Source organism: Rattus rattus, chromosome 2 (genome assembly GCF_011064425.1).
Source record: "Rattus rattus isolate New Zealand chromosome 2, Rrattus_CSIRO_v1, whole genome shotgun sequence".
Taxonomy (NCBI): domain Eukaryota; kingdom Metazoa; phylum Chordata; class Mammalia; order Rodentia; family Muridae; genus Rattus; species Rattus rattus.
Window position 1 is genome coordinate 124,655,076 of NC_046155.1, and position 21,523 is coordinate 124,676,598.

Here is a 21,523-nt window from a genome sequence, read left to right on the forward strand (position 1 = left end):
GACTCTCCAGCCCCCTGAATACCGTCTGAGCTGATGCTCGTGCATTCTGATGCTTGGCCAAGTAAACTGAGCTCCAAAATGGAGGCTATATGCCGTGGCCCATCCATGCTGTAAAATGCTATTCAGTAACAATACGCTCTTCTTAATGGTAAGTCAGCGTGCAAAGTAATGAGTTTTCATCACAGAATCTCCATGCTGCCGTTTCCTGTTCCCCCTAGCTCCCTGCTCTCCCTCCCAACCACCTCCCACCCTTGAAGCGAGGTTTTCTAAAGAGAGCACAACATTTACAGTGTAGAACTCCAGAGAAGAAAGCATGAAGAAAAAAAAATACAACTCTGAAGGGTTACATATTATAGGATCGAAGCTACATAGAAACATATGAAATGACTAAGCTATAAACATGGAGAACCAATCAGCCAGGGGCTGAGAGGGCTTCTGAATGGGAAGGACATAAGCGGACAGGGCACTTGCCCTGCATCCTGCAGCATCAATGTCAAAGCCCCAGCTGTGACATTGTGCTAATTCTTTTGCAAGATGTTACCACTGGGGAGTTAAACTTTTTTTTTAAGTCATAGAGACTCCTAGGAATTTGTAGTGGTTTTAGGAGGTGGGATCTTGAATTGTCTTTAAATGTTTATTTAAGCCACCATGGTTGAAAGCTAAAAAAAAAAACAACAACAGGAACATGCTAAAGAAGCCCCTTTGCACATGGGTCGGTGCCCTGCCCAACTTCACTGACTAGGCCCTGTGATGTAGGTCTTACCATGGAGTGGCTCACTGATGATGCTGATGCTGACATTCAGGGACTCAGACTGTGGTCAACACAGTGGAGAAAGCGGATGCTGGAAGAGGTCAACAGGTCACGGGTCTTTCTCAGGCCACACAGTTGGGGACTGTTGAGTTTGCCTCCATGTGGGTAAGGATGTGTAGATTTTCCATGAGCAGCTCTGGTTTCACTTGAGAGAGAGCCATTGAGCCTAGGGAGTAATTCAGATGCAGTTTGTGCCTACCGTGTGGGAGGTCCTGGTAACTAGAGGGACACAGGAGTAATGGCAAGTAAATGCAGTGTCACTGGGAGTTGGCTCTGTGGCCATGATAATGTTTTCTCTGTGCTGTGAAAGTCCGGGAGTCACTGATGACATTAGTGCAATTCCCACTGATTAAATGAAAGTATGGGTGTCGATTTCCTGCTTTTCAGCATCCGTGCATGTATGTGTAGATGTGTCTGTCTGTCTGTGTACAGGTAGGTGCACATAAGGCAGGCCATGTGTGTGGAGGCCAGAGGTCAGTCTTAAGTGTCATTCTTCAGAAGCTGTCCTCCTTGTTCTTTAAGACAGGATCTCTCACTGGCCTGGAGCTCACTAATTCAGCCAATCATGGCTGGCCTGGGAACCCCGGGAATCCACTGTCCCAGCAAAGGGATTATTGGCATCACCACCACACCCACTTCTTCCTGGTTCTGAAGCATAAACTCCAGTGCTCATGCTCTCAAGGCAAGCATTTGCTAACAGACTGACCTCCCAGTCCAGTTCCCTGCCTTTGATAATTGTAATGTGGTTTCATGAGAGAATTTTCTTGTTCTTAGTAAAGTGTGATTAAAATAGTTAAACACAAGATTCATATTGTACGAAAAAAATGTCACTTAAACAACTACATATCTTTGAGCCATGTAAGGTGTCCCATTCTTATATTCCTAGGACTTATGAAGCTGAGTCAAGAAGGTAGCTGTGACAAGAAGCAGGGGATATACAGCAAAACACTGTCTCAAAAAAAAAGAAAAACTTAAATACAAGAAAAATTACCTGTCTCATGCAGGAAGGGGCAAACTCTTGGCAGGAGAGGAAAACAGCACATGGCAAATTTTGTATTCTTCTAACTTTCCTGCGATTCTGATTTTATTTCAAACTATTTCAATTTTTAAACCCCTCTAGAAAAATATCCTTAACAATTATCCAGATGAAACTCCGATGATGTAGAATTCTTTTATTAATTCCATCCTCTTTCTCTCTTTTTTCTAAGAGGGCTAAAATTAAATAATGTCTCAGATAAATACGTAGAGCAGAATTATCAAAAAAAAAAAAAAAAAGGCAAACAGCCCAAATTCCAAATCTAGATGAGCCTCGCCCAACCTCTGCTACCAAGCCTGTAACATGAGCAAGTGCATTCATTGGTCTTGTTCCATCTTGGGACGCGGGGCTCCATTAGGACCCACACAGAAGGACTGTTCCCAGGCTCCCCTTCCTCTGAGAAACTGGATTCTCAATGGGGGCTTTCGCTCCACTGGCCGCCCCCGTGCACAGCACCCCAGAATGCTCGTGCATGTTGAGAAGTACTTCCTTCCTAGCTCTAGAAACCCAAGCAGCAGCTTCAGGGTGTGAAGCATCCAGCGCCTGCAGAGAAAAGCATGAGTTGAAAGATCAGAGGACTGGTCGTTTGACAAAGCAAAGGAAAAGGACAATGCTGACAGCACCACGTTCCAGAAACGTATCTTATACAGAGAGCGTGAGGCGCCCGCTTCCAAGAGACAGACACCGTAAATGTCTACACGTACAGCAGTGGATAGAGCTGGATGTGTGGGCAGATGGAACGATTCCCAGCATCACCTCCATAGCACACCGTCAGCTCAAGCAGCCCCCCACCCACCCACCCAAGCCGGAGCTGTTGCAGTGACTTTTACTCAAGAGCAAATGCAGACCGCTGCCTGCCCGGCTCCCAGCCTGCCTCAAAGCCATTCCTCGCTACAGGCATCAACGAAGATCGCAGTGCAAAAGCCACCAGGTGAAGGCAGTTTGTTACTGCTTCGAATAGGAGCGTTGATTTCTCTGCTCTCCCTTTCTTACACAGTCTGATAATGTTTACTTGATTCCCTATCTCTTTGACAGCTCTACGTCAACAGTCCCTGTGCAGACACCAGGCTTCTGAACACTCAAACCCCTTCTCTCCCATAATTTTGTAAACTTGTTACCATAGAAACCCGTTCGGTCATGCAAGTGTGGGTTAGCAGTGCCATCTAGTGGCATAATCATGTTTATGCAGCTCTCAAACCGTAAGGCCTTGAGTTTGAGTTAGCGTTTGGTTTGGCTGGGCTTGGTTTAGTTTGGTTCGGCTTCACTAGCTACCTATAGCCTCCTTTATTATTCTAGAGATCTGCTCACCCACATCAAGCTCTTCAAAGCCTTTTTCTTCCCACAGACATCAAACAGCAGCCCGTCTCTTTTTCTGGATGCTCGGCTTGACCATTCCATTTCTGGCTCTCCGTAAGTCCGGAATCACTGCAGTCCCTCGGGGGACCAGAAATAAGCGAGTCTCCCTGTGTTGTTGGTCCATTTATTCAGCCGCTAATCTGTTTCTTGTCAGTTAAATGCATTTGTGATAAACCCAGCGTCACTGATATGTGTCCGTGTCACTTTAAGAAAGATTGGCCAAGGCAGAGTCCGGATTTGAGATTTCCACTTCTCTTTCTATGTCTTCCATTTCTCTCAAGCTTGTCATTTCTACCCTATCTGTAGTCATGGCAAATGTGTCTGTGCCTACGTCAGGCCTTTCTGTCCATAACAAAGGACTTTGCCCTTTATTTATTTCAATAGCACAGGATGCATCCCGTGAGGAAGGGCTGCGGGGTTCTTTATGGAAATCTCTAATAGAGTTTTACAAGGATTTCATCTCCAATTTACCCAGATGGCCAACAGTACTGCAAAGATATCACGCAGTATCTGTGGGCTGCATCCAGCACTTATGGCACAGATTTATTATAAGGTCTTTTTTTTTTTAACCTATTTACAATTTTCATCAAGTGATTGTCACAGCACACATACAAACCCACGTGCATTGCTCTCTGGTCTGGGACATGGAAGAGTTGCATTAGATTAGGTAGTAAGTGTTGATTACATGGGGGAGCCAAGGTGAGTAAGGTTGGCTATAACACTGTTCTCTCAAAGGTGGGTTAAACAGGCTGAGTACCCAGCAGGATGTCAGTCTTGAGTAATGAGCGTCCTCAGCTCTACTATTAACTCCTTTGTGAGTCTCAACAAAAGGCCTAGTCTCTTGGAATGGAAGAGGTATTTTCATAACACTGTTTCTATAAGGTACCTGGTCATTTCTTCTTCATGTCACAGGGAATTGATTCTGTAAATTCAAAATCTCTTGGCCTCTGCATACCCAGATTGCAAAGGACTCGTGAGGTGCTATCCGGGCAGGATGGGCCTGGGAATAACCTGTACTCAGGTTCTTTAGCAGCCCCTGACTGCACCGAATCCACTTACATGTGCAGCTGGAAGCTGCACGGAGAATGCCCTGCCCACCTGTCCAATAAGGGGCCACTCTCAAGTCCAGGTCACTGCCGTCCTGCCTGATCATCTTCCCCTGAGCAATGGCAGACTGTGATACAAGCCATGGACGGAAACCATTAGCGAACATCTCCAAATGATAATCTGTCAACCAAGGTCTATTACCCTAAAGGGCCTGGCCTATTTGAAGCATGTGACATATCAGATGAGAATATAGGCTTCAGGCTCCAGAAACACAGACATGCCAGGAGTGGACAGAAAGACTACAGACAGTAGTAGTAAGGGTGATGTGGATCAGCTATCTCTCCATCAAAGCACTTAGATAAGATGAATTGCATGATTCTTGGATGTGTCAGATGTGGAGATGGATCAAAGACATAATCCATAGTTGCCTACATTCATCTTTCTGCAAAACAAGAACTGAGGGAAGTAAAGGCAAGTGGGGGCCCCATATTAGTTCCAGAGGGAATTTACTACCAAATGAGTTTTAACCCTAACAGCAACACCTCCATTCCAAACTTTCCCAAAACCGTGTCACCAGCTAAGGAGAAAGTGTTCCAACGCATGCACCTACTGGAGGCACCGTCCAGAAATAATATTTGGTTATACACAGAGAACCCCGTTCTCAGGCAAAAGCACCATGTATGGCTTGTCACCACCCCACACTGAGCCAGCCCTACCACTCACCCAAGCAGCCTCCCCACACTCTGCTCCTGATGTGGCAACCATAGTTGTCTCTGGCCTCTGCTCCACCCACTTTAATCTTACCACTGGGCCACGAAATTTGACACTAAGGTACCCTGGGCATAGCAGGGGGCAAGGGTCACACTATCCTGGGTCTCACAGAGGTACTTTAGAAATAGCACATGGGTGTGTTCCCAGGGGCTCCAAGTGGACTGCCAACCTGCTCTTACCTGTGCAGGGCAGGATGACTGGCCTAGAGTCCTGCCCTAGAGAAGCCGGTTATCTCCTGATCTCTAATATTTGACAACATAATGTACTTGCAAACACTAAGACTGCCCCCTGCAAAGTAAAATCTTTAAAACCAAATCCAAGGTACAAATGTTATATGTAAATGTTTTCCCTCCTGGGGGTCTGTGGTGGGTGCTGTGGCCCTAGAGACAGCAGAAACGTCATGTGGGCAGTGTCCACTAAGCTTGCATACAGTACCCTGCCCTGACTTCATGCCCTGAGCCACAGGCTATTGAAATAGTTTCCATGAGTAAGCTTCTGTGTTGCAGAGAACAAGCATCTCTTACAGGGATGAAGGGGGAACCATCCTGCTGTGAACGGAGTTGTAAAACAAACCACCCCTCTGTGAGACCGCTGTATGTGCCTCCTGTGTAGTGATGGTAATGGGTGGCCCACTGAAAGACGCATGGCCAGTAAAACCCTGCTTGGACCCTCACCATGCAGACACCAGGCTACAACACCCCACTCCTGCTTCTTCAGGCACTCTGAATGACCTTCCTCCTCATGGCAGGCAACTGGGGACCTACAGAAGAGAGAGCACTCAGGGCTTGGGTGGGTGGCCATGTCAGCTGCTTCCCTGCCCAGAAATCAGCCCTGAAGATGACCTCAGCTTTCCCCCCCCCCAAGGCTGGGTTTCACGCTGCACATTGGGTAGTGTACATTCCTTCTGCACTGGCCCACGCTCCTCGTCTCAGCCCTTTAAGGGATGTGGAAAGGTCTGGTGCTCTGTGTTTGCCTGATGCTCTCCATTTTCCCCAGCCAAAGCAGGCAGCAGCGGTGATCATCTTCTAGAATCCTCAAGCTGTCTCTGCCACTATATGAGGCAGACATCATAGGGGCCGTCTGCAGGCCAGAGGCCTGAGCCCTCCTGTGGCCTGTGCCAACCCTGATCTAATAAAAGGACTCTCTGGCGGTCTGCATCTCCTAAGCGAAGACCCCATAGGGTACCTTGTGTTCCGCCTCCAGACCCTCAAGACTTAACAGTGAACTTGCTGCAACCTTCATCCCCCAAAATCATCTCGAGATGGGAGGTCAGGGAGGGCTGGTTCTCCATTCTACATCCACCTCCACGTGCATGGGGTGAGGAGGTCAGTCAAGGACTGTACTATCCAGGGATGATATAGAAAGGCCAAGGCTAGAGGCCCTAGATCAGTGGTCCTCAACCTTGTGGGTCACAACCATCAGAAAATACCTATTTCCAATAGTCTTAGGAACCCCTCCCCCCTCACCACCATAAATTTATTTCACTGCTACTCCATAGCTGTAATTTTGCTACTAAGCAGTGTCTCAGGTCCTAAGACCATCAGAAGAAATATGTTTCCAATGGTCATGCACCACAGATTGAGAACCACTGGCCTAGACAGTACCTTACCTTTATCACCCTAGCCATGAAGCCACCAAGTAGTGGAACCAAGGCATAAGTTATTGTTCTCATGAAAGAATCATGTTTCCCGTGTACATTTTAATCAAAGGAAATGTCTTGGGGTTGTATGGGGATAAAACTTGTTTGAAATTTTGAAAAAGAATAGTTGTAGTTTGCTTACTGAGGGGCTGTTATTAATACTGGTATGAGAAGACAGAAGAGAAACTCTAGGGGGAGATGGGTGGGCTTGTGTGTTATCTTCTCATTTCCAAACTTACACATCACCCCACACTCTGGCCAAAAAGATGAGCTCTTTTTCTGTCCATTAATTCTCAGATTACAACATTTCTAAAGTAGTTGTGTAAATAGGCAGACAATAAATTAGGGGCTACAGATGGAGTGGTCTTTGCAGTTACTTTCAAGTCTCTGTCAAAATATTTAGCTGGTCTGTATATCTTTCTTAAAACGTTAACTTGTCGTTGAATGCAAACATTTCCCTGAGTGATGTCAATCACCCCACATTTGCTAGATGCAGCTTCCGTGGAGCATTTCTTCCCAGCTTACTGAGGAGAGCCGAACCCCAAGTCCATTATAAAAAGTCCAGACAGGCTATCTGGGCAAAGGAAGAAGCCCAGGAGGGGCCCACACACTTCCCACCCCAGCAGAAAGCATCGGCCCCAGCCTCCCCAGTCCTGAGAGGAAAGTAGCAGGAAAGCCACCCCCTGAGTTGTAAATAGACTCTGAGGCAATTTGGAGGGCCTGGAGGAGGGCCAGCCACATGGGGCTATTTCTGGAATGTGTCTATTCTCCAGGGCCAGATAAGTCAGCCTTGACTCCACAGAACTCTCATTTCCTGAAAACTGTGTGATGCAAAAACCGTATTATTGGTTCACAGTTGTTCAGTGTGGGTTTCTTCTCAGTTTTTGGAAGACATGCACAGCATAAAATCAAATATATTTTTAATGCCCTGGGAACGTGCAGTGGGTTTTAATGAGAATGATTAGCCCTGCATAAAGAAGCAAGAAATACAGAGGAGGTAGATTAATCTGCAACAGCTCCTGACATTTGTCCTGAGATGCTGTGGGATATTTTGTGGGGTGCTCTACTCAATCCCATAATGCCACCAGAGGAACTCCTTCTGACCTATGAAGAGCCCCACCTAGAGCCAACAGCACAGCGTTGAGGAAAAGATTGGGCTACACGACTTCCTGTCCATCACATGAACCTCCATGCTCAGCCTGTGCTCAGCAGGGAGAATGGAACAGTGTGTAAAATACTGATTAGGCCATCAGGGAAAGGAAGATAACTTTGGGGAGGCAGAATAACATCCGCGAAAGCTACCCACATCTTAATTTCCCGAATCTGAATCTTGTATGGCAGAGGGATTTTACAGATATGATTCTTTAAAAAAAAAAAATTAAGGTACTTCAGATGGAGTAGATGATTACCCTGACTGTCTCCAGGGCCCCAATGCCACCACAAGAATCCTTACAGAAGGAGGCAAGAGAACCAATTAGTAGAAGCAGACGGTTCCCACGGAAGCAGAAGCCAGAGGGCTGCCGGAAGCACCATCCAACAGGAATGCAGGTGGCCCCCAGGGAAGAAAGGAGAACGATTCTTCTCGAAACTTCCAGAAGAACATAGACCTGCTGATACCTGGATTTTATACTCTGGTCTTCAAATTTTAAGAACAAAATTGGACCGCTTTTAAACCCCCTAAACATGTGGTGTGCTGTTACAATAGCTGCCTTAGTTAGGGTTTCTATCACTGCAATAAAACACCATAACCAAAAGCAACCTGGAGAGGAAAAGCCTTATTTGGCTTGCCTTCCACATAATAGTCAATCATCTAAGGAACTCAAGGCAGGAAGCTGGAAACAGGAACGGGTACAGAGACCACGGAGGAATGCTGCTCACTGGCTTGCTCGCCACGGCTTAGTCAGCCTGTTTCCTTATACCACACAAGACCACCACCCAGGGATGGCACTTCCCCCTCCTCACCCTGACCCCAGTGAACTGGGACCACTCTCATCAATCATTAATCAAGAGAATGCACTACAGACTTGCCTACAGGTAAATCTGTAAGGAGCATCTTCACAGTTGAAGTGACTCTTCCAAAATGACTCCAGCTTGCGTCGATTTGACAAAAAGCTAACCAAGAGCACGGTCATGGGAAAGTAATGCCTATTCCCAATCACACGGAGCACACTTTACCTGATAATCAGCCTTGCCGTAGTGTATATATTAGTAAGGGACTGGGAAAGTGAAGGTAAGTGAGCTGTTCTCAATAGTTGAGGAATAGCATCAGTTGAGACAGTTCAGGAAGTCCCTAGGCAGAGGGAACAGCAGGGACAAAAGCATATAGGCACAGAGTGCAGAACAAGTCCATGGTGTGGGGCAAATGCAACATAAGTCTATGAGCAACCCTGTGCCTCCATGGATCTGCCACAGTTCCACAGCTCCCAGCTGCTGCAGCAAGAGTCTTCAGGCCTGGGATTATGAAAACTGTCATATCACCATCTCTGGACATCTAGGCATACCTAGGATGCAAGCGACAAGTCTGCAACGAGATGCTCAACCACATCTAACACAGAGATGGCCCCGGGAACCTGGCTATGGAGACGAGACTGCGCCATTTTCTCAGGAATCTGAAGAAATCCTCAGAACCTAAGACAGTGGTGATGTGTAGCCCTTTCTCAGAGACTCAAACGACCCAAGAGTTCAGAGGTAAAATTTAAAGCAGGGCTCAAAGCCTCAGTCATCTACAGAAACACCGTTTGATATATTTGAAAATTATCAAACATAAAAAAAAAGAGACACAAAAGACGCACAAAGTACTCAAACTGTAAATAAAAGCAGGACCTCAGTGAGCCATTTTAGAGCTGGCGCTAAGTGTGAAGGTCCAACGTTTTGATCCTGTCTTTAGAACGCCAATGTTTTAAAGTCCCATCACGTTGCACTAAAATAGTCTTTCCCTTCACTTCTGGGGACTCCCAAAGCCATAGCCTCATGTTTCAGGGCTTCCTGGCACTTCCTTGATGTTCTAAAGGTGCCATGTGCATGTTAATTGGTGTGACCTTTGGCAGCCTGTGTAAGGAAGCCAGAAATTCAAAGGGAATCTAGGGCAGGGGAGGATTGTTCTATGACAATCCATCCAAGGTAGAAAAGCCAGTCTGTGCTGGCTGGTATTGCGGAGAACAGTGGGCAGGGCTTCTGCTCTCTTGCCTGTAGGTCAGAGAAAGGTTGGAAAGGAAGATAGCGGAAGGATCTCTTCCGATCTGTTTGAGAATCCAGGGTTTCCCTGGCCGTGTATGGTGTAGAGAGATGACCTGTTTCTAACTGTCTGGAAAGCAGGGGTCCATGGTTTCCCCGGACCATAGGTGCGCTGGAGAGACTGTTGGAGAGAGGAGTCTGCAGAGGGTGACCCAGTAGGGGGGGAAAAGGTGGGGAGAAGTCAGGAATGGTGCAGCGGAAGAGTCATCTGCACCAGGAAATAATAGGATCTGAGATCTCCTTGCTGTCTTAGAACCTAACAGTGGGTCCTTCAGGGAGCAGCCTTTAGGTACACAAGTGTCCTCTTTAGAGAGAGATAGGAACAAGGCCCGGTTACAGCGAAACACCTCAGCCTGGGCTTCCTCCCATCCTCAGCCCAGCCCTACCCTGCAAAACCAGTAGTGGTTCAGAGGGTGTGATGCTGAACAAGAGGCTGGGAAGGGGCGGGCCCTACCCAGCAGAGCACCAGTGAGTAATGAAGGTTGAGTTGTAGAAACTGTTTAAGCTGCCTAAGAAATGGATGTCCTGTTTCTGATTGAATTTGGGCCTTTCAATGCATGAAAATGAGGCTGACTAGGCTCTGAAGAGGCTGAGGAAGGTAAGACGGGCTCTGTCCAAGATCTTCAGAGTGTGACAGAAAAAAAATAAATAAATAAACCACTACCTTACTGGTTTCCTATGGAGCTCAACCGCTTCATGCAACAGTCTGGTTACTTTCTAGTAGTCTTCTGCCTTGATCTAGTCTAACCTGCACACTGCCCAGGACATGCTGGACACTGGGCCATACAGACTGAAGCACATGACGAAAGTCTCTCTCTGAGGTTTTCAGTCCTGGGATGATGACAATTGTCATACTGCCATCTCTGGAGCTTTCCACATCTTTGGTTTGTTCCTTGAAGTCTTGTCCATAGCTCTGTTGTTAGACCCATCTCCTTCAACAGATGCCCAGACCAACAGCCAAACATTAGAAAAATCCTGCAGAAGATGGGGAAGAAGAATTGTAAGAGGGGTCAAGAATAGTAGAAGAACACAACCCACGGAGTCAAATAGCCAGGACTCAGAGGGGCGCACAGACTGAGTCAAAAATCAGGTCTGTGTATAGGTCTGCCCTAGGACCTCTGCATATACGGTATGGTTGTATAGGCTGGTGTTCTTGTGGGACTCCTAACAAGGAGAGCAGGGGCTAACTCTGACTCTTCTGCCTGCTTTTGGGACCCTTTGCTCCTGCTAGCTTACCTTGTCCAGCCTTAATATGAGGATTCATGACGAGTCTTCTTGTAATTTGTCAGGTCATGTTTAGTTGATATTCCTAGGGGAGCCTGCTCTTTTCTAGGGGGAGGGTGAGTGAGTGTGGGGTAGAGGGAATGTGTGGGAGCAATCTTGGAGGAGAGGAGAGAGGGGAAACTATGGTCAAGATGTACTAAGAGTAAAGAAAAAAGAAAAAAGGTTTTTCTCCTCCAAGAAATCGAGTTGGTAACTACCTAGAGTCTTCACACAGTAAGGGAAGGTACTCTATACGCTACCAAAGGAGAAAGGTAAACGCCCTTCAATCTATTACGATGACCTACCTGCAAGATGTGTTTGTGCAATAGTGTCACAACGCTTGTAAAAGTAGTCAACCCATATCCATGGGATGGAATCCTTACCTAATGCTGCTTGGGTAATCAAGAACTCAAGACTAAATAGGCCATGAGCCTAGGGGGAAATCAAATACTACTGTTCTGCTAAAGGAGTGGAGGGGGAATGACTTGTAATGTCATTCTGTCACACTCACAAATCAGTGTCGTGTTCAGCCATCATCAGAGACACTCCCTCCTGCAGCAGATGGGGACAAATGCAGAGACCGCAGCCAGACATTATGCGGAACACGAGAGACCTTAGAACAGTCAGCTCTAAATGGACTGCCTCCATCAAATCTCTCCCCTCGAGGATCAGGGAACCCTTGATGAAGAGGAAGAGGAAAGAAAGTAAAAGCCAGAGAGGATGGAGGACTCCAAGGAATCAAGACCTTCTAGACGTAATAGAGCACAGGTTGCACCAGATGGGGTCCTAGAACTGAGAGGAAAAGGGGACACTAGCCATCATGCCTAACCCAGACGCCATCTTCAGTTCATAAGTCCTTGCAAATGAAAAATTAGTTAGGGCATCTCCCTTGGGAAACAAACAAATCTTAAGGGCAGGCCCCATGCCCAGCCAACAGCAAAGTCTTTGGTTGTTTTGTCACATTCCAATTTGTTTGTTATTTATTCCATTGTATTCTACTTTGTTTTATTAATCCTTAAATGTCTGTTTGTTTTCTATGGAGAGACAGAATGGATGGGAAGAAAGGTGGGAAGGAACTGGGAGGAGAGAGGGAGGGGAAACTGTAATGAGAATATATTGTATAAAAATCTATTTTCAATTTTTTAAAGAGAGTTATCTGAATGAATTCTTTCATTTCCTGAACGAACTATATTTCCTGTCTAGACACTAGTACATGTAGGATGGATGGAAACTTCTTTCCCTTTGACTACAGAGATGAGGCAAGAGTGGGTGGAGGAGCAGTGACATTTGAGGGAGGATGAAGTGCAAGAAAGAGGAAGTGCTCCTTCCTTCGCCTTGTGTTTTCTTTAGAAAGGAAGATAAATTTAGAGATTAAAGTGGAAGACAGACAATGAAGTTTTGGAATCACCAGTAAGCATGGAAGTCATCTCAGCATATTATTTTTTAAATTAAAGATAAAATAAAAATAAAGTAAAAAATATTAAAGGTTGGAGTCATAAAAGGGCGCGACTCTGAATTTTCACCTGATTCCCCTCCTCCACGTGGGGTGGCTGAGTCAGATCCTGTGCACCTCCAGGGCTTTGCTCTGTGCATTTAGGAATCCCTGCAGAAGAACAATGGAGGTGGTTGTTCAAGCGGTGTGAACCCAGGAGCTGAAGAAGGCACATTGTAAACCCGACAAAGGGATTGACTGACCGAATGAACAGATAGTGTGAAGGGACCTCACATTCTTACCTCACACCTCGGAACACTGTGGGGTGAGAAGCACCAGAGAGAAGCCGATGATTCATGACAAGTGAAAGGTCAAGGAGCTGAATCAAAGAATCCACAGACTTGCAAACTCTTGGCCTTTATCACTTGAAATAACAAGGCAATGTGGTGTCAACGGTTCCTCCATTGCTTGGAGACAACCATCAGACGGAGCTCGGGGACCCTGGTTGGGGAGCTGGCGGAAGGAGTGGAGGAGCTGAGGGGGATTGCAAACATCAGCTGGCTGGACCACCCAGTGCTCCTAGGGACTAGACCACCAACCAAGGAGTGTACAGGGAGGGAGCCATGGCTCCAGATACAGAGGTCACAGAGGGTGGCCTTGTCTGACAATGGGAGGGGAGGCCCTTGGTCCTGTGGAGGTTTGATGCCCCAGCCTAGGGGAATGCTGGAGGGGTGAGGTGGGAGAGGGTGGGTGGGTAGGGGAGCACCCTCGTAGAAGAAAAGGGGAGGGAGCAGAGGGAGGTTGTGGGATGGGGAGGATAGCGGAAGGGTAACCAGGAAGTGAGATATCATTTGAGATGTAAGTGAATCGAATGATTAATAAAAAGAAAAAAAGAAAAAAAAAAAGATTTCTCCATGACTTTCTATTTGGCCGATCATTGACATTCACTGAGTCTTTGTTTGCTCTGGAACAAAAGAAAACGAATCTACCTTATCACCCCGAACAAAGCACTTGGCCCCATAAAGGAGCTCTATAAAGGCCACTTTATTGAAGGTTTGCTTTGATACGACCTTCATGGGCCTATACAGTACCAAAGTGTCTGGATGGAAAAGAAATGCAAACACCCCTTACAGGACTTTGAGCACTGTGGTATCAGCACTGTGTGTATTTTTAAGTATTCCCTAGACCTGGGGTCACACATCACAGCTATTGCAAATGACTCCAAGTGAAGCATGGAGAGGGCATGGGGAGACAAGTGCTGCTTAGACACCAACGGCCTGGAGTGACAGAGAATCAAATCCTGGGCCAATGGGAGATAATGCATCCGTCACAGAAGATGTTGGGAGCTGAGCAGCTGGGCTGACACTCGAGGGATCACCTTGCACCCACCATGGGAAAACCCCAAAGCTTTCTGCAAAAGAAACTATCTATAGCTCTCAGCCTGAAACCCCTGCTCCGTGAGGATAAAGTGGGGGATGAAAGGAGGCAGGGGAAGAAAGATGAGGCAGAGGTGCAAGTGTTGGGGTTTAAATCTCAGCTCGAGTCCAGACAGAACGCACCAAACTATCATGGTTCCACGTGGAGGGGTTTAATGAGAGAAGAAGAGTAGAGGAGGGGAGGAACAAAGGCTGGCCATGGGCACGTGGAGGGAAGGGGGGAGGGACAAAGAGAAGAGGGCAAGAGAGCAAGAGGAGGAGGAGGAGGGGGCAAGCAGCCCCCTTTATAGTTAGGCACACCTAGCTATTGCCAGGCAACCGTGGGGGTGGAGCTCAGACAGAATACCAATGTTCCCCCATTTTGGTTTAATTAAAAAAGAAAAATTAGAGGCAGTGGTGGAGCAGGAATAGGGTTGTTGTGATCACTGACTACTTCCTGCTTGTTTGGGGGCAACGAGTCTCTAGGGAATCTAGAGAAGTGGGTATGGGGATGTTTGTCCAGTCCTAGAGTTGGCTGTTGCCTTGTTGTCCAGGGTCTGTGGAACCATCTGAGGACAGGTCAGAAGGAACAGGTCCAATAGAAACGTCTGTGTCTGTGAGAGGAGATTGGAACATCTGGAGGTCGCTTCTCTGGAGCTGCCCTGGGTGTAGTAAGCGCCTGGACTTGACAAGATGCTAGAACACACACACACACACACACACACACACACACACACACACACACACACACACATATATATATATATATATATATATATATTATAGGCAGAGAATAAGATTAAGTGCATTTGGGAGGAAAGAAAAAATTTTTTTTCTTAGAGGTATATTTGAAACCCATGCTGGAGCCTGCATATCCAAGAAGGCTGACAGAGCAGAAGTAAGAGATATGCTGAAGGCCAGGATGGGTGCTGGTCCAAGTTGTTGGACAGTATGCTGATGTCTGTAAGAAGTCTCAGTGGACCTGGGACTTCCCCATCTCCTCACCAAGAGCATCTGAGAGCTTGACTTCCTCACAACCCAAACATTCTCCATTAGGCCTCTGCCCTGGACCTGGGGCATTCTGGACTACTTCTCTTCTCTCATTAGTGGCCAAGTGTAACTCGTGTACAATAAATCATCTTCCTCACTCTCCTTTTTTTCTTTTTCTCATCATTTTATTATTTTTAAATACCACTTTTAATCAATTATTTGAAAGTTCCACGCCATGTATTTTTATACACAGTAGAATTTCCTAGGGTGTAAAGTAAAATAAAGTTATGTCATTTCCATGAAAATGGATGGAATTAAAAAGCAGAATGTTATACAATATATTCTGATCATAATCTTCACCACCTCCAGCGCCTCCTAGATCCCCATCTCCTCTCCACCACCTCCAGATCCTCCCTCTCCAGCCTTACTCTCCACTCACCTAACTTCAAGGTTTCTTCTCTTTTTCTTTAAACCCGTGGAGTTAGTTTGTGTTGGCCAACTGCTCTTGAAAGTAGGACACATCCTGGGGTGTGGTCCACCTACCAGGGTCCCACCATTTTAAACTCTATGTGTACTGGACAGGAGGTAATCTTTCTACAAATGCTCTTCCATGATAACACCTTTACACATCACCGAAGTAACTGCAGCATTTGCTGGGGGTAAAAGGAGATTAGCTAGAGAAAGAAAAATTTAGAGGAAAAATAAGGCCAACTGTGATGCCCGGCATTATAATAAAGCTCCTTCTGGTTCCGCCAAGGAACTGGTCCTGCACAATGTAATAGCGTCGGTCATCCAACTCTACGACATCAATCATGTTGACCAGTTTCATTATTAAAACAGCCAAGGCATTGCTCATGAGTCAACTGATGAAGATCTGACATAAGTACGATATTCTTGAAACACAGAAAAATAAGAATGTGGCTAGGGCTTGGGGCAGACAAGCCCAGCTCTAGGAGAGATAGACCCCGTCATCAACTGTAGCCTTCATAGGCTTTTCATAGCTGGGCATACAGTTCGTCAGTTCCACGGAACATTGTCTAATACAGCGTGTTCCTTTCATAAATTCCAGCATCTAATATTATGCCTCAGCATGATAGATCCCTTTATGACTTATTAACACTCTTGTCAGATGCCGAGGAACCAGAAAAATCTGAGCTGGGAAATTAGAGGATCAGGCCAATTTACCCTCCCCCACCCCACCCCCGCCACCCTTTGTTCCCAAGTCAGTCATAAATAAATTATAAGAAATATTCTCTGGGGCTGTGACAGGCAGGCTGGACAGCACGAATGACTCGTTTCAAACCCATTGCCTTCAGCTTGCATGGAAACCCTGCGTACGTCTAGCTTGCAAAGCACCAGGAGCGTTTGGAAAGGATACGTACTCTAGTCTGGATTCCATGTCCTATAAATTTCTGTGAGTTACGGGCAAGTGATAATGTCCATGATTTCCATAGCCCATTGATATTTCCAGCTACCTGATAAACCAATCGTGAAGAAGGTGAAGTTGCAATTTTCCTCCCCGACAACATCACCTCCCTTCCTTGACCATGAGCACAGTGGGGCTAGCCTGGGGTTTGACTCCATGTGAGTAATGTCTGTAGTGGAGGAAGCACCCACTCATGTTAAAGCAGAAATGGTAGAAGGAACGGGTAAATGAGCCGCCTGTTGAGTTCTAGCTGAGTTTCCCTGTAGAACTGTAGAAAAATAGACTCAAGGAGCAGAGGAGACACCTACTCAACCTCATGGTCCACCCAGAAAGACAGGAATGGCATCTCGTGGGGACCCCGGGATCCCTAGCACTGACTAGCTCAGGCTTGGTAGCATGCCTTCCCTTCCCCCGCCCCTCTCTCTCCTGTTTCTGTGACAAAATCACCAGATGAAAGCAACTTCAAGGAGGAAGGTCCATCTGCGCTCAGAGTCCGGGAAGATGCTGTCCGTTGTGGCAGAGAAGGTACGACTACAGGAGCGTGAGGCAGTCGGCCGCACCTGTCATCCGGAAGTAGAGAGCTCCTAGGAAGTTGGTCCGTGTTGAAACCGTCAAAGCCTCCCCTCTGGGTTCACACACTGTCTTCATCCATGAGGCTTCCTTTTCTGCTCCTTCCTTTCCGGAGGCCAAATGCAGAAAATGAGCAAAACACCATGGGCTTATCATTCTATCCACACCATTCCCATCTGAAGAGACAAGGCCCTGACGTGGGAAAGTCTGCCTCCCAAGTTTTGCCCACGGAGGGTTCTGCTGAGTGTTCCGGAACCTGCAGTGCACCCAAGGGCCAAATCAGAGCTGGGTCATGAATCCGAGGCCATTTTTGGTGAGCTTGGTTCATGACATCTGAATCCATGATTCCCAGGAACTGAAGCTGAGTTTCTAGATGTGGGGTAAGAAGGGCTGTCACACATGTTGACCCCCTGGCACAGGCTTCTACGACACAGCAAGAGCTGGCTGCAGCCACCACAATTGAGCAGAGATGAGAAAGAAAAGCATTCACCAAATCTGGGACTCAGAAAAGTTGAGTAATTTATTCAAGGTCACACAGCCAAAGAGTATTCCTCAAAAAGCCGAGTAAGGTGTAGATTATCCCACTCCAACTTATCTGGATTATTGAAGTTATGAACTCCTTGAGACTATATGTGGAAAACTGTACAAACAATCCACCCATCTCCAGACTGTCAGACAATGAATTAATTAGCCAGGCCACTTCCCCTTATTAAAACCCACAAGAACACTGAAAAGACGACTTGGCTTTTAAGAACACGCACTGCTCCTCCAGAGGTCCAAAATGTGGTTCCCAGCACTCACGTGGGCCAGATCTTGATCTCCTGGACTCAAGGTGTCTGACACCTCTGACCTCTGAGGGTACCTGAATTCACCGGCACATACCCAATCACACGCACAAAATCAAAGTCTAAAATAACTAAAAATACAAATGAAAATAATAAGACAAATCTTTAAAAATAAAACCCACAGCCAAGCAGTGGTGGTGCATGCCTTTAATTTTAGCACTTAGGAAGCAGAGGCAGATGGATCTCTGTGAGTTCAAGGCCAGCCTAGGCTATGGAACAAGTTCTAGTACAACCAGAGCTACACAGAGAGATCCTTGAAAAACAAGCAAATAAATGAACAAACCCACAATAAAGTAATAACAAAAAGGCAAATAGCCTAATTTTTGAGTGGACAGAAGGCATATTTTCAAAAATGATGTACAAATGGTCAGTAGGCACATCAAAGGCTCAAACTTGTCAACACTTGCTTAGTGTTAATCTGCTCAGTGCTGTTACTACCTGAGCCAAAATCATGAGGAGGGGTGGCTTCCCATCCACTAAGCTGCAACCCTCAAAAACCTTCAGACTGAAGCCTATAACCCTAACATCCAGGAAGCTGAGACAGGAGGATCAATACAAGCTCATCACCGTCATCATAAGCCTTGTCTACATAGTAAGTTCCAGGCCATTCAAGGCTACATGATGAGATCATGTTTCAAGAGTAATATTAAGGTTGGGTGTGGTGATGAACACCTATAATCCCGGAATTCAAGACACGGACGGGCAGATCTCTATGAGTTTGAGTAAGCCCGGTCTCCATAGTGAGTTCCAGGACAGTCAAGGCTACATAGAGAAATCCCATCTCAAAACAAACAAAAATATGTAATAGTTTCTCTTAAATCGGCTAAGAGTGAATATTGATGACGAGGTAGCAAGCCCTATACCCTGGTTGGAAATCCCAATGGAACCACTGTTCTAAGAAACATTTAGAAGCTCAAACGATGAGTCAGTGAAAGTTCCAGCACTTCCCTGCCAAGTATGTGCCCAAGGAAGTAACAGCAGACCCCAGCACAAAACTTCACTCATGCGTCTTCATTGGCAGCACAGCAACCAATACGGGGAGACAATGTCCACCCCTTGGTTTTTTGTTTCCCATCCACCAGTGAATGAAAGTACACAGCGTGTCATGTCCATGCAATGTAACATTAGCCAGCAATGAAAAGGAACAATGTACAGTCATGCCACACCCTGCACGAACCTTGTAGTGTAGAAGGGGAAGCCGGTGCTGAGAACCACAGTCACACTTGTAAAAAATGATAAGAACAGGCAAATCTACAGCAGCAGATAGGGGAAGATGCTGGGCACCAGGAGGGTGCAAAAAATAAAAGAGCTTCCTCTCCCGGCCGCCATCTGAGAGCAGCAGCCATGGCCCTACGCTACCCTATGACCGTGGGCCCCAACAAGGGCCACAGGGTAACAAAGAAAGTCAGCAAGCCGAGACACAGCCAGCACTTGCGGACGCCTCACCAAGCACACCAAGTTCGTGCGGGACATGATCCTGGAAGTGTGCAGCTTCGAGCCCTACGAGCGGCGCACCACGCTCAAAGTGTCCAAGGACAAGCGTGCACTCAAGTTCATCAAGAACATAGTGGGTGGGGGAGTGACTGACAGTGACAGGCTACGACTCCTCACAGATAGGCATGCACATGTGCGCCAAGAGAAAGCAGGAAGAGCTGAGCAATGTGCTGGCAGCCATGAGGAAGGCGGCGGCCAAGGATTAATGAACCCTCCCCCAATAAAAGTTCATTCTTAAGAAAGAAAGAAAGAAAGAAAGAAAGAAAGAAAGAAAGAAAGAAAGAAAGAAAGAAAGAAAGAAAGAAAGGAAGGAAGGAAGGAAGGAAGGAAGGAAGGAAGGAAGGAAGGAAGGAAGAAAGAAAGGCAGGCCAAAACCATACAGTGGAAAGAGGAAAACAAACCAACAAATGGCACTGGTCTAACTGAATGTCTACATGTAAAAGAATGCAAATAGATCCATATCTATCACCCTGCACAAAACTTAAGTCCAAGTGGACCAAAGACCTCACCATAAAAGCACTGGATACACTAACCCTAATAGAAGAGAAAATGGGAAACTGCTTTGAACACATTGGCCAAGGAGATAACTTCCTCAACAGAATACCAATAACTCAGGCACTAAAATTAGCAATAAATGGAACCTCATGAATCCAAAAAGTTTCTGTAAGTCAAAGGATACCATCAATAGGACAGCAAACTACAGAATGGAAAAAGATCTTCACCAACCCTACATCTAACAGAGGACTAACATACAAAATATATAAAGAGCTCAAGAGATTAGACAACAATGAACCAAATAGCCCAATTAAGAATGGGGTATAGAGCTAAACAGAATTCTTGGCAGAGGAACCTCTAATAGCTGGGAAGCACTTAAATGTTCAATGTACTTAGTCATCAAAGAAATGCAAATCAAATCAATATTCTCAGAAAATTGAAAATAGTTCTATCTGAAAACTCAGATATACCACTCCTGGGCATATGCCCAAAAGATGCTCCATCATACCATAAGGACACTTGCTCAATTATGTTCACAGCATCTTTATTCATAATAGCCAGAAACTAGAAACAACCAGATGCCCCCCAACTGAAGGATGGATACAGAAAATGTGGTTCATTTTCACAGTGGAATATTACTCAACTATTAAAAACAAGGACATCATGAATTTTGCAGGCAAATGGTTAGAACTAGAAAATATCATCCTGAGTGAGGTAATGCAGACCCAGAAAGACAAATATGGTACGTACTCATTTACGAAGTGGATATTAGCCATAAAACACAGGATAACCATGCTACCATCCACAGACACAGAGAAGCTAAGTAACAAGGGAGTTAAGGGAGGATACTGGAATCTCACACAGAAGGAGAAATAAAATGGACATCAGAGGAGGAAACTGGGTGGAAGAGGGGATACAGAGGGGAGTGAGGGTGGGGAACAAGTGTGGAGAGAGTGGAGGGCAGGCAGGAGAGGGCTAGAAGAGAGAGCAGAAATCAGTGCAGGGCTTGTCTGGGATGAGCTGCAGACCTGGGACTGGGGAGGCTCCCAGAAATCTTTGGGGGAGACCCTAACTGAGATATCTAGCAGCTGGGGATATGGAGACTGAAGTGGCCACCTCCTGTAGCCAGGCAGAATTTCCAGTGGAGGGAGGGGGACACCAATTCACTCACAAAAACCTTTGACTCCAAAAAAATGTCCTGCCTACAAGAAACACAGGAATAAAAATGAAGTAGAGAATGAGGGTATGGCCAACCAATGACTGGCCCAACATGAGACTTCCCCATGGGAGAGAGCCAACCACTGACTACTATGCTTGCAGAGTAGCATAAAGGTCTTCTGAGGGGCTTCATCCAGCTGCTGATAGAAACAGAGGCAGAGATCCACAGCCAAACAATAGGTAGAGCTCGGGAGTTTTGTGGAAGAGAGTGGGGGGGGCAGGGGGAGTTGAAGGAGCCAGACAGGTCAAGGACCCAAGAATATCTACAAAGTAAACTAACCAGGGCCTATGGGAGCTCGCAGAGACAAAACTACCAACTAAAGAATATGCACGGGCTAGACCTAGGCTCCCTACACATATGTAACAGATGTGCAGTTTGATCTTCATGTGGGTCCCCTAACAACTGTAGAAGAGGCTGTCTCTGACTCTGATGCCTGCCTTTGGATCCTCTATTCCTACCTAGGCTGCCTTGACTGGCTTG

At 46.3% G+C, this 21,523-nt stretch overlaps 1 pseudogene; it reads left to right on the forward strand.

Moving 5' to 3' along the window:
• The first annotated feature begins 19,179 nt into the window (after positions 1 to 19,179).
• LOC116893239 lies at positions 19,180 to 19,535 on the forward strand (annotated as a pseudogene).
• Positions 19,536 to 21,523: the final 1,988 nt, after the last annotated feature.